General features: G+C 40.0%; 1 long non-coding RNA gene across 1 annotated transcript; it reads right to left on the reverse strand.

The window, feature by feature from the left end:
* Positions 1 to 1,884: 1,884 nt before the first annotated feature.
* Positions 1,885 to 5,326, reverse strand: LOC148362497 (uncharacterized). Its single transcript, XR_015850816.1, has 4 exons — positions 5,263 to 5,326; positions 5,096 to 5,161; positions 4,034 to 4,139; positions 1,885 to 2,536 (listed from the first exon to the last, which is right to left on the reverse strand). It is a non-coding gene; the product is annotated as an uncharacterized LOC148362497 (long non-coding RNA).
* Positions 5,327 to 13,387: the final 8,061 nt, after the last annotated feature.

Genomic DNA, 13,387 nt, shown 5'->3' on the forward strand with positions numbered 1-13,387 from the left:
AAACATGAAACTAACCCAGGCTAATCGTACGTTTGCGTTAGCATAATCTTCCGTACAAAAGATTACGCTAACATGAACGTGTAAAAATTAAAAAAGATTATAAATAGGATTTCTTACCTTTGTGGTGGACGGTGGGGAGAGAAAAATCAAAAGTTTTTCAACCTCTTCCAAAACTTGCGGCAGTTGCTTGCTTATAGCGCCAACTTCCTTAGCCGCATCACTCGATTTCACAGCCTCCTTATTCTTTTCTATCGTACTGATAGTAGATTTAGCCATGCTGTATTCACTAGCAAGATCGAAAATTCGTACACCTCTTTCATATTTAGCTGTTATGTCTTTCTTAAAGGCAATAGTTGGACGAACAACTTGTTTTTTTTTTTCACCTGTCCTGCTTGCACCGACCTTCTTCGGAGGCATAATAAGGGGCTAAAACACCTGTACGCCGCTCAGCATCGCACCTTAGCATATGCACTCACGCATTACCGGCGTTCGAACTCCGATTTTTTTTGACCGAACAGCGAAGCAAGAATTTCTCAATTTTTGGTCGAACACTGATTTGTCCGAACTGAGAGGTGTTCGAAAACCGAGGTTCCACTGTATACGGATATACCCTCACTGTATCGCCGTTTACTCTTTGTGCTTTCACCAGTTGGCGGATTTTCTCGAGTAATCCAGTCACAACCCCTTTTCTGCCATGTCTGCCTGTGCATCAATAATGTTGCAGTCAAAGTTGTACACAAACAGCTAAAAGAACCTACATGGCGTACGCAAATATTTTTTAAATTTTGAGTTTCTCCAAAAGCCAACAAAATTCTCCGGACCCACAAAAGCACGAAAGGGTAAAGGAACATGCTCTCGATTGTGACATAGTTCTCCACATGCTAAAGGAAAGGAAAAAACATTTGTATGCCACATTTTTATTTTCCTAAATGCATGCACATGCCGGCAAAAAAATATAATTTGAAGGATAGTGTCCTAAAATAATTTGAAATGCAATAGTGCAATACAGTATAGCAGCAAGATATTTTTTAAATTTTAATTTCACAATACAAATGTTTTTGTCGTGATTACCTAACTGGAGCCACCTGAGGTAATCAGCTGGCGTGCTGGATTGCGTTTCCTGATTGGTGGAAGCTTTCTACTTAAGCTGTCAGCGTCCAGAGATGGACGTTCGAGTGTACTCCTCGTTTCCATGAGTGAGCCTCCAACATTCAAGGTACCCACGATCCCTTTGTCTATTCCAAGCCTGCTTCTCGTTGCCTGACCCTTTTCTGTTACAAGTTTACGACCTACTCTCCCGCCCCGGCCACCGACTTACCTGCTACGTTGCTCGTCACGCGTTTACCACGGAGCTGCCATTCCGTCCAAAGAGACTTTCTGCTACCAAGACCCGACGTCTCAAGCCTGCTCCACCGAACCTTGTCCAAATAAACAATAAAACTGACGCTATTGGATCCGAGTGCTTGTTCTGGTCCTTGACAGTTTTTTGTGAAAAAAATAATAAAACTTTAGAAAGTACAGGACTTTTATTTCTTGAACAAATGCTTGAGCTTTGGTTTTGATGTATAATAGAGTATGTTATATTATATTTGGGGCGACATTGGCTCAGGAGGTAGAGTGCTCGTCTTGGGATCAAGAGATCGCAGTTTGAATCCCAGCTCCTCCGTGTTACATGTTGAAGTGTCCTTGGGTAAGACACTGAACCCTTAATGCCCCCAATATGCAGGTTAGTGCCTTACATGGCTGCACGGCCGCTATTGGGAAATGTGAATCACACTGTAAATGCGCTTTTGGAAGTCTTGACTTGAAAAGCGCTATATAAATGCAGATCATTTCAGATCATTTCATAAATAAATAATTAGAAAATAAAGACATATTTCTACATTTGAGCAGCTGACACCTTAATTTATTATTTCTTCATAGACGAAAACCTATTGAACTGAGTGATGGCAACCAGACTTGACTTAATAAATAATCCTAAAATGCTAAAGAAAAAGCAGATACACAACAACTACATAAATTGGTGTTGACATTAAGGACCTCATAACAAGTGCTTTAAACGTTATAAAAACAGTAGGGGTACTAGGAGTAAATTTCAACTTACCTTCCGATATAAGAGCAACACCTCCACCTTTTTTGCATGGTCGTGCCAAGTGCGAAGTCACAAAGTTAGGGGGAGAAGCCTCATTTAACACTACAAACTCATTTGGCTTTAACCAGGTCTCACAAAGGCCAATAAGGTTAAGATTGTGTTCATTAATAAGGTCATTGACATGTTAAGCTTTGGAGGCTAGTGATCTAATATTCAGAAGGCCAAGCTTCAGCACTGTGGACTGAGCTGAAACCTTTCATAAGTTTTGAACCTTAACGGCAACCTTAGTGGTAACCTCCACAGCATTATACTGCCGGTCCCCGGTCTTGTGCCTTGCATGACGGCAGATGCGGCCTGAATTCCATGCCACAGGAATATTGTTGACAGGTGGAGTAGCAGGATGACTATTGGTAGAAAATAATGTTATTTCTTCTGCCTCCTCACCTAAAAAGGGAGAAACAGGGGTTAGAAGCACAGAAGAAGATGCTATAGAAGAGTTCGGATCAGGTTGTATGGTGCAGCCAATAGAACGCTCTAAACTACAAAAACTATGTGAGTTGCGTGAATCTAGCATAGCGCTAGTTAGCTCTAGCGTTACAGACTCCACACCCGTAGTTACAGGTTCACTAATCACCTGTGACCTGGCCTGCACTAGTGTACCCTCTAATGGAAGGCTTAAACAGTAATCTATATTTTTAGAAAGAGTGAGAGCACCTTCCCAGTTAGGGTGAAGGCCGTCTCTCCTCAGCAGGTCAGGTCGGCCCCAGAAAGCAGACCAGTTATCCACAAACCTAAATCCCTGCTGACTGCAAAAATTAGCCAGCCACCGGTTTAGCGAGTCTGGTCTGCTAAACCTCTCATCATTGCCTCTCGCAGGCAAGGGGCCAGAGACAATTACTCGATGCCGACTCATCTTTCTGGCGAAATTACAGGTCCTAGCAATATTTTTCTTTGTAATCTCAGATTGCCTCATTTTAGTATCATTAGAGCCAGCGTGAATGACTATATCGGTGTAGCTAGCCCCGTCCTGGTGTCTAGATTTGCATGTCAGCTCTCCTTAAATTAGCCTCAATGTCGGGTGCTCTGGCCCCAGAAATACACATAACCGTGGCTGGGGTGCTAAGCTTTATGTTACGGGTGATGGAGTCACCTATAACTAGGGTGCGGGAGCCAGTAGACCGGGGTGGAGTGGGACTAGCTAGGGGGCTGAACTTGTTATGCGTCTGAATTGGATCACCGCGATTAGCATGCCATTTAGGGCTAGTGCTAACCGGACTAGCAGGTTCGCTACAACCCACGCTAGCAGTGGTGTCCGAGGCACCCAACATTTTCCATTTAAACTGCTCTAGCTCACTGACACGTCCCTCTAGAAGGGCTACTTGCCTACGGAAGCGGGAGCAACCATTACAGCAATTTGTGAGCAGTCGGATGCCGAAAGAGCGTCTTAGCAGCCGTGCGAGGGGATGCCCTTCAACAGCAATCGGCAGCATCTTCCGACTGTAAAACAATTGTGCGCGGCACTTACCTTGCGCCAATCGTTCGAGATATTTACCCCAAACTTTCCAACTGTTCGAGATAAGTCTCAGTCCAGAATTCTGCTATAGTAGGAATCTGAATCAATCTCATAGTCGCGACGACGTGAGCAACACAAAAACTCCCGCCACTGAATGAGTAAAAGTAAGTGGATGCATTGCATCCTTGACGAAAAAAAAACAAAAAACATCCTGGTCAGGGAACGAGACGAGTGCAAACAATCCAAGGAGTAAGTACTTGGAGGTTTTTGTTACAATAAAACAAATGAACAAACAAAACCAAATGTTTTGGGCTTTTGAGTAGAGAAAGAGGCTGTAATGGTTTGATGGTGTAACTGAATTTTGCAGTTATTTTACCTATGTCAACAAATTGATAAGGACCTTTGTCAAGGTTTCTAAATGGCTTTACCCTGAATCAAGGGACGTGAGGCGGAAGCAGTTTTTCCAGAGTTTATCTACAAGTTTGGTGGCAGGCACGGGGGGCAGAGATCAAAACGGTATGGCAGGAACCAGATCTAGAAGACAAGGAGCAACAGGTAACCCTCATTTTGAGTCTTCCTTCCTCCAGTTCCTGTTTCCCCCACATAGGTCCATAACGCTCCAAAATTTACCTCCTAACCAACAGTAAATCAGAACTTAGTAAATAAGGACATTAGTATATATGGATAATCAGGAGGTACACTAAATTACTTGATTAAAACATAAATGTGATTATTTAAAAGATTGATGAGGATATAACTGGAAAACACACACAACTATGACCATAAGCAGCGACACGTTTCATTATTCTAATAGTACTTGAGTTACATGAATAAAATGATTCTTTATTTAATGTCAAAAGTGAGTTGCTAAAATGTGTATTTGCTTCGTGACGTAGCTCGTGGTTGTCCTCCGATCGAATTTTTGGGAAACCGCGTTCATATGGGGATGTTTGATTGGCACGATTTATTGTCAAATTTGGTTTGTTTCAATCAGCACGAAAAAAAGAGGTTGGTTTGATCGTGCTAGCGCCTCTAAAGTCAACCTGGAATTCCACAAAGTCCATATTTATCGTTGGAACCTATTTACTAAGGAAATCCGTGATTCACCAAAAACGCCTTAGTCAAACCGGGAGACAGTGAGGCAATACTCAAGACTTCTAATAGCCACCAACTGCAATGTCCATTTTCCAAATACGAATGAAGTTCTTCCATACCAAAAAATGCTTCATGCTGGATTTCCCAGGGGATTCCTATGGTTTGAATAACCTGTTCCAATTTTTAGTTTGCTCTCCAGCAGGGATACCATATGGGTCTCATCCCCCTCCCACTTACAAGTTTGTACTGGGCAAGGACTCAAGGTAAAGGACTGTGAAAGTCCCTTGGCTACACTGCTACCATTAAATGTCCATTTAGTCCTAAAAAGTCTGCACACCTTTATTTATCTGTCATTATATATGAAACCAGACGTGAAATACTTTCAAAATACTTACAAGTCGCTCTTCAAATAGTTTGCACTACGCCAACAATGATTCACTTTATATATGGGGCAAATCCTCCTGTATTTGCAGAAGTGCTTACCATACATTTCGGCTTTTGTATATGCTGTTTATTTGAAGTAACCAATATAATATTTAGCCAAGCTACAAAATCAACTTACAAATTAAATGACCAATGAACTGCTGCTACTGTTTGATGAGGGTTTCATTCTTTTCAGCTTGCTTGTGGTGTCACAACACACACAAGCTACGCATATAATTATCATATTTTAACTCATTTTAAAAAGTACATTACATAAGGGCTTTATTGTTTTTTGTTCATTTAGGTTGTACACAGTGATGTCGTATGACATGCTGGGCGTGTGATAAAGCTTGTGAAATTCCCCAGTAAGGTGTGGGCGTGTTATGATCATGTTAATGTGCTTCTAACTTTGTCATAAAAATGCCAAGAGAGTAGAAAATTGGACCAGTGATGGGTAACCGTATGACACCATTTCACACCCGAATGCGTACCAAACTTGAGTGTCTATTGTCTTTGTTTTGGATTAAACAAGTCCCCAAGTAAAGAGCCTGTGGGCCTACCTTTCTCTGGGATTGCTCTGTCTCGACCCATTTTTGTCGATTGATTATGACAGGTTCTCGTATATTAAAGTGAAGGATGCATATTTTTATTTTTTACTGCAAATTACCATGCACACCAAAAACTACTTTCAGGGATTTTCTTAATTTTTTTTCAAATAGAAAGCAAAATATATCTCATTTCAATTAAAACTCTTACAAAAACAATTATTTTGTGGGGAAAAAAACAGTTGCACAGCAACATTTGTTAAATTAACATTGGTAAGTGTTTATTTTATAATTGTACACGTCTACGGATGTTAATTTACATCGCAATTTATTACTTTTTGTTATTGATATCAATTTTTGTATTTATCTTAATTAGTATAAGTAAAGATATTTTAACACTGTGATGTTGGAGAAACTCGGTTTACAGCAGAGAAATAAACAAAACAAAAAAATTACTGTGAGAGATGATCATTATTAAGACTGTTTAATGGCTATATTTGCACAGATAAAATACATGCATATAGTTTAATCCTACATTATAACGGCAGAGAAAAGAACTCACGTCCGACCTGGTCGAAGTCCACAGAGAGAGAGAGGGACGTTTATTTTGCGTCAGAGAGATCAGTGCACATGATTTCAAAATAAAAGAATACAAGATTGATAAACGTACAAGAGATATAATTACACTCATTATTGAAACGTTACTTTATGTGTGTGTGTATGAGAAACATTGTTTTTATATTTAGTAATATAAAAACAAGCCAATTACCTTGAGACAGAAATTCAAGAGATTTACATTGAAACCCTGACAATTACACTTAGAAAACTGCTAAACTAACACTGGTTTGGACACAGGTTTATGTGTCAACGTGGCCATCTTTGCTGTATACTTTAAAAATGCGCCAATATCTGGGCATTGTCATTTCATATTTATATATCCACAGACCAAATTGCAAAAATAATAAAGAATAATATGCTGAGCTTATTCTGTGTTAAATTTTGGACATCTGTAACTTCAACATCCATTGATGTCTTTTCTCCTTCTTTTGTGTTTCTACTAAACTTCAAACACAACCAATAAGTGTAAGAGCGATTAAAAGGGATAGTCATTGGTTTGAAATTTAGCCACATTGCAAAGGTGCAAAATAGTATTTTATTTTTAATCTATAAACCCCATGAGACCTATTATCGCCATGGACAAAAATACGCATAACATTCTATGATCACGTTTTTGTGATCCTTTTCATGGAAAACATAAGCTCGAGATAATGGAGAAAATGTTTCAACACGATGAAATTCAGCGCAGAAAGGCTGAAAGAACCTTTGTTTTATTAAATCCAAACATGAAACTCCTAAGTGGCATTCACAGCGTGCTCTTCTATGAACATCACCGCTGGATATATAAGCTGTCCGTGTTCATTTGCTTCTTTTCCTTTCTCTGTCTTCCGTCTTTCCATAATTTTGAGCTCTATTCTCTCGCCTATGCTCCCTCGTCACCCCAGCTCATAACGCGACGTCGACGGTACACATTCGGGTCAGATACAGTGCTAGCTTGCATTTTATTTGGATACTGTTGTTGATGTTCTGTGCAAGAACTGACCTTGGGTCTATTCGGTGTCTTCATGACGAACTTTTGTCGTTCCCGGGCTACAGTTTCAATGGAATGTAGGATAGTTAGAGGGTTAGTTTTGATAAGTGAACAATAGCTTGCTGGCTATTTCAATTCAATTTAGTCAAGTCATGTTTATTTGTATAGCCCTTAATCACAAAGAGTCTCAGAAGGCTGCACAGACCACAGATTATTGGAAATCACGGACTATTATGACACATCCCCTGATCTAAAACCTACATGAGGGCAAATAATACACAGATATTGTCAACATAAAATATAGGTTATTCATATGCTATAGAATATAAGTGTGTTTTAGACTTAGATTCAAACATTTCCACTGAGGTTGCAGATCGAATCTTAGGGGGAAGAGCATTAGCTCTTGCCTCAGCTAAAGCATCGTTTTTCTTTTTTTTTTACTAGATTATTGTTATACATATGAATAATCCAAAATATTTGTTTGACACAATGGTGAAATTTACCAGACAACAACTTAACCCAAATAGTTCTACTTATTCTGCTAATGACTTTATGGATTTTTTTAATAAAAAGATTCAACTCATCAGGAATGAAATCTTAAATGAACGCTCTGTAACCTTGTCCTACCTCAAAGATGTCGAGGTGTTGGATAAGGACCGTGTCGGCGGATGTTCAGAAACATTCTCCGGTTTCAATGATTTGTCCCCTGATAGTCTTACACAAATGGTCAGTGGGGCCAAACAAACTACTTGCCTGCTTAATCCGTTTCCAGCTTCACTGGTGAAGGATCTGTTTGGGATCTTAGGACCATCAGTTTTAAATATTATTAATATATCGTTATCCTCGGGTATTGTTCCTGTAGCCTTCAAGTCTGCCGTCATTAAACCCACGCTTAAGCGACCTAACCTTGACCCAGAAAGCCTATGTAATTATAGGCCAGTGTCAAATCTGCCATTTCGCAAAATTACTAGAAAAGGTCGTTGCACGGCAGCTAAATGACTTCATGTCGGAAAATAACCTCTTCGAAACTGTTCAGTCAGCATTTAGGGCAAATCGCTCTACTGAGACAGCTCCTTAACCAATGATCTCCTTTTAGCAACATTCCGGTGCCTAATCAATGTTACTGCTGCTGGATCTCAGTGTTGCTGTTGATACTGTCAAACATTTTACTAGTTCGTCTGAAATGCATTGGTATCTCAGGAACTGAACTCTCGTGATTTAGGTCCTACCTGTCAGACAGGATGCAATGTGTTAATTACGGCAATCTGACCTTTAAACACTCTAATGTCCCCTGTGGTGTTCCACAGGGCTCTGTATTTGGCCCCATTCTTTTTAGTATTTATATGCTTCTGCTTGGAGACATTATCCGCAAGTATAATATTAGTTTCCATTGCTATGCAGATGACAATATACTGTATGTGCCACTGGAGACAACTGGACAGTTAAGTTGTAGAAATCTGGAGGCTTGCCTTACTGAGATTCAAACATGGATGTCTCTTAATTTTTTGCGCCTTAACCCAGAAAAATACTGAAATGTTGATTTTTGGTCCAGCTCATTGTTGTGAGTTGTTTTCAAACACTGCACTGCCCTCAAAAATCTACGTTTTATATTTAATCCTAATCTCTCGTTTCAGTCACATGTGAAAAATATTACTAGAATAGCTTTTTATCACCTCCGTAATATTGCGAAGATTCATTCGATGCTGTCCCAATCAGATGCAGAGGTTTTAATTCATGCGTTTATTACTTCTCGGCTCGATTACTTTAATGTATTGCTTTCTGGTCTCCCGATGTCAAGCATCAAAAGTTTGCAGCTGGTTCAGAATGCGGCAGCGAGACTCTTGACTAAGACAAAAAAGTTTGAGCATATTACTCCTGTATTGGCCAACTTGCACTGGCTCCCCGTCCACTAAAGATGTGACTTTAAGGTTCTCTTATTAACATACAAATGTTAGCATGGACTTGCACCCTTTTATCTCTATGATTTGATTTCCCCCCTTGTTCCTGCACGGAGCCTCCGCTCGGAAAATGCCGGTCTACTTTTGACTCCGAGAGCCAAGAAGTCTGCAGGCTCGAGAGCGTTCTCCATTCAGGCCCCGGTGCTGTGGAATGCTCTGCCTCCGGAGATAAGCTCTGCAACCTCAGTGGAAGTTTTTAAATTTAGACTTCAGACACACTTCTATTCAAAAGCGTATGATTGATCCCCACCTCATATTTTGTATTGTCCTGTCTTTTTCTGACTGCCTGGCTGGAGGTGATACGAAGGACAGTTTGAGATGAGTCAGCGGACCAGCGTCCGACCTGGAGCTTGCAACGCCTGCATTGACCAGCTGGCAGAGATGGGGAAAGTGCGTCATGGACTTTCTGGATTAGTTTACAGGCTGGGGGCGTCGTTGCTGTCATGCTCTTTAGGGATCACTTTCAACATGTTACCTAGTGTTCTCTTTTATTGATGTTTACTATTGTTTGTGTACTGTAACTCAATGCTAAATCTATTTCACCCTGGTCATCCTGGAAGGGGGATTACCACTTTTGAGGCCCCTTCTCAAGTTTTCTTTTTTCCTCACGCTGAGGTTTTGAGTTCTTCCTTGCCCGCATGTTGGTTTAACATCAGGTAATTGTGTAATTGTAATCCTGTGCAGTCTTTTGAGACATTTTTGTGATCAAGGGCTATATAAATAAATGTGACTTGACTTGACTTGACATTGTCAATGTTCAGAGCAGTTTTTGGGAACAAGTCACGGCATTGAATTTGTCATATTTTTTGGTCAAGCTTTAAGCATGTGACAAATTTTTGGTACAATCGCCCCTCCGCAGGGGACCGTGCTCTCTCCGTTCCTATTCACTCTGTATACATCGGACTTTCAGTACAACTCTGAGTCCTGCCACGTGCAAAAGTTTGCTGATGACACTGCGATCGTGGGATGTATCAGAAGTGGGCAGGATGAGGCGTACAGGACATTGATTCAGGATTTTGTCCAATGGTGCGACGCAAACCACCTGCACCTGAACACCACCAAGACCAGGGAGATGGTGGTGGACTTCAGGAGAACTAAAACTCACCCGGTTCCTGTAACCATCAAAGGAGAAGGTGTAGAATTTGTTCAGACCTACAAATACCTGGGTGTGCAGCTGGACAACAAACTGGACTGGACTGCCAACACAGAAGCTCTATGTAGGAAAGGGCAAAGCCGACTACTTCCTCAGAAGGCTGGCCTCCTTCAACATCTGCAAAAAGCTCCTGAAAATATTCTACGAGACAGTTGTGGCAAGCTTCCTCTTCTATGCGGCAGGGTGTTGTGGAGGCAGCGTCATGAAGGATGCTTCTCGTCTCAATAAACTGGCGAGGAAAGCGAGCTCTGTTGTGGGCTCAGAGCTCGACAGCCTGACAACAGTAGCCGAGAGACGGGCACTGAAAAAGCTGCGGTCAATCATGGACAATTCATCACACCCACTACACAGCATTATATCCAGACAGAAAAGCAGCTTCAGCGACAGACTGCTGTCACTGTCTTGTACCACGGACAGACTGAAAAGATATTTTCTTCCTCATGCCATGAGGCTCTTTAACTCCACCCGGCGGAGTAAAGGCCCACATTAAACCACACCCCCTACATTGCATATTACCGTACTTTTATTGCGGTGTGTATTTTATGTAGAACTATTTAAATACTCTATACAACACGCTACAGTGGGTATTAGCACGTCACATTGGGTATTTGTATATTGTATTCCTTTTGCTTTATTATTGTATTGTTCTTAGCAAAGGGATGCTGCTGGAAATGTGAATTTCCCTGCGGGGATGAATAAAGTATCTATCTATCTATCTCTATCTAGATGTTCTTGTTATATCGCAATATTAGAAGTAACAGAAGGGATGTATTCCATTTGTGCAGGTATCACTCCCTCTTATGTAACCGTTAGAATTACAATGGTTTTATTTCCATTGATAATAAATAACAAAGTGATCATTGTTTGCAACGAGATTAGCTTGTAACTGTAAAGGTATATATTTTTCAGTTTTGCATGCTTGTTTGATGTTTAGGGTGGAATAGAACTGTTAGTAACTGTGAGCCTGTTAGTACCCACTTTGCATAATAGAGGACAACAGCACAAAGAGGTGGTAGTTCAAGGAGAGTCCTGAGTTAATCCCTGCAGTTTTGTTTTAATTAGGACCGTTTTGGCCATTGTGGCATTATAACGTAAATTATTTTCACTGTGCCAGCCCAACAAAGCTTTTTGAACTATATTGACGACGAACTTTGTGGAGCATGGCTGATAAATCCCTCAGGACCTATTTACTTTGACACAGCAGAGAAGCACGCAATAACTTGAAACCGTAATTTCGATCTTTTTATCTTTAAAATTATTAGGATTATTGTTTCGCGACATTGGGAGGTTTTTAGCCCCCGTTACTGCAGCCACCTCAATCTACAAAAAGCTGTACCACTTTAATTGTAAATACTTACTCTAACTTCAAATATCCCTTTTCATCAGTTTGGTAAAGTTTTTTTTTTTTTCGTGCTATCGTGCTGCTAAACTAGGAAGGATTGTTGTTCTGGTCAACCGATCAAATTTAGAGAAATTGCAAGTGCATGCGCTGATATACTTAATATACGATGTTTAAATCAATGTCTTGAAAGACTCATGTTAATGTAGAACAGTCGAATATCTGGCTGTGTAAATTGATGTATTGTTTATGAATGGTTTGTGGTAAATAAAACGGAATACCTTTGTACAGGAGCGTGTCTGCTCTTTATTGAAGCTTTTATCTGTCAGTGTTCACGATATTCTACAGGTAAGTCATTTCGATAACAAATTTGATATTGGACTTGCATAAAAAATATGGAACAGAAGACAAATTAGCTGCGGGACCTATAAGATTTCTTCCGATTTATAGTGCCAGATCGTCATTTCTGAAGAGTGATCACGTCACAGAATTTGCTTTTTCATAAAACTGTTTCTATGGAAACTAAGAAATGAATGCTAGTTCCAAGAGCCTTGCATAATAACTCAAAACTTGGCACATAGCTTAGCCTTGAGAAAATGTTCTTTATTTTTTCTCACTAGCGCCCCCAGCAAATAAAACAGCCTTGGGTCTTTTTGTTAGTTATAAAAAAAAAATTGTTTCGAGAATGGGTGGAAACATTGGTTGGCCTGGAGAAGGATGGCGGTCACCAGGCTGAATGTGTCCAAGACACGCCACAAGAAATGGTGCCCCTACAAGCCCTGTGGTTAAGGGAGCCAAACACACACATACAGACGTCTAATAGGTGGTATAAAATGTTTATGCTCAAAAGAACAGGAAGTAACATAAAAATATTTTAATTTTGGATTATTTTACGACTTGTATTTTTGTATCGAATACTAGTTCACTGAAAGGGACACTGATAGGTTCATTTTGCTTGCTTCTGTTTTTAATATTTGACACCTGCAAAGAAGCTTGCATAGGATGCCAGGGTTCTTCGCTATTGTGATCATTATTTCTCAATGGTTTTCATTAGTCTGATTAATATGCGCTGTTTTTATCATTGCCGTTATAGGCTAATACTTTTGTTACTCTTTGATAACCACACCCGTTAGGGCAGGTCTGAGATTCATGATATCTAATAAGATAATAATAACAAAAGGCTCAGTGGAGGACCTTCAGAAAATATTGCAAATTCTGCAAAAGTTCTTTGAACAGCCCTACCTGTTCTCCTTGCAAGTTCCAAATTCATTGATATCGTCTCTCCTTATTTTGGCTGTTACAAAACTATAGACTTTTCAGACACCATGGCCGATAAAATTTACCCAATTGATCTTGTTTGCCTAAAATAGACAAAATAAAATTAATTTTAAGACGATAACAACCTGATAATCATAATCAAAACACAGGATAAAAAAGCAGGTCTTTATGATTAGTGTCATGAGGAGCAATGACTTACAATTCCTTATGTTATTTACGGATGTAGTTCACTCTTGCTACACTCTTGTTTTATTTTTTTGTATCTTTACACAAAAGTAGTCAGACCTATTCTACTTTCTAACACAAAACTGTAATTTTTTTTATTGGTAGAGCACAATTTTGAATGTTGGAACACAGGCATGCACTCCAGCTTTTTATTGAAAAACCAAGCACAACAAATCAA

Source organism: Urocampus carinirostris, chromosome 7, assembly GCF_059441175.1.
Source record: "Urocampus carinirostris isolate Australia breed hairy pipefish chromosome 7, RoL_Ucar_1.0, whole genome shotgun sequence".
NCBI lineage: Eukaryota > Metazoa > Chordata > Actinopteri > Syngnathiformes > Syngnathidae > Urocampus > Urocampus carinirostris.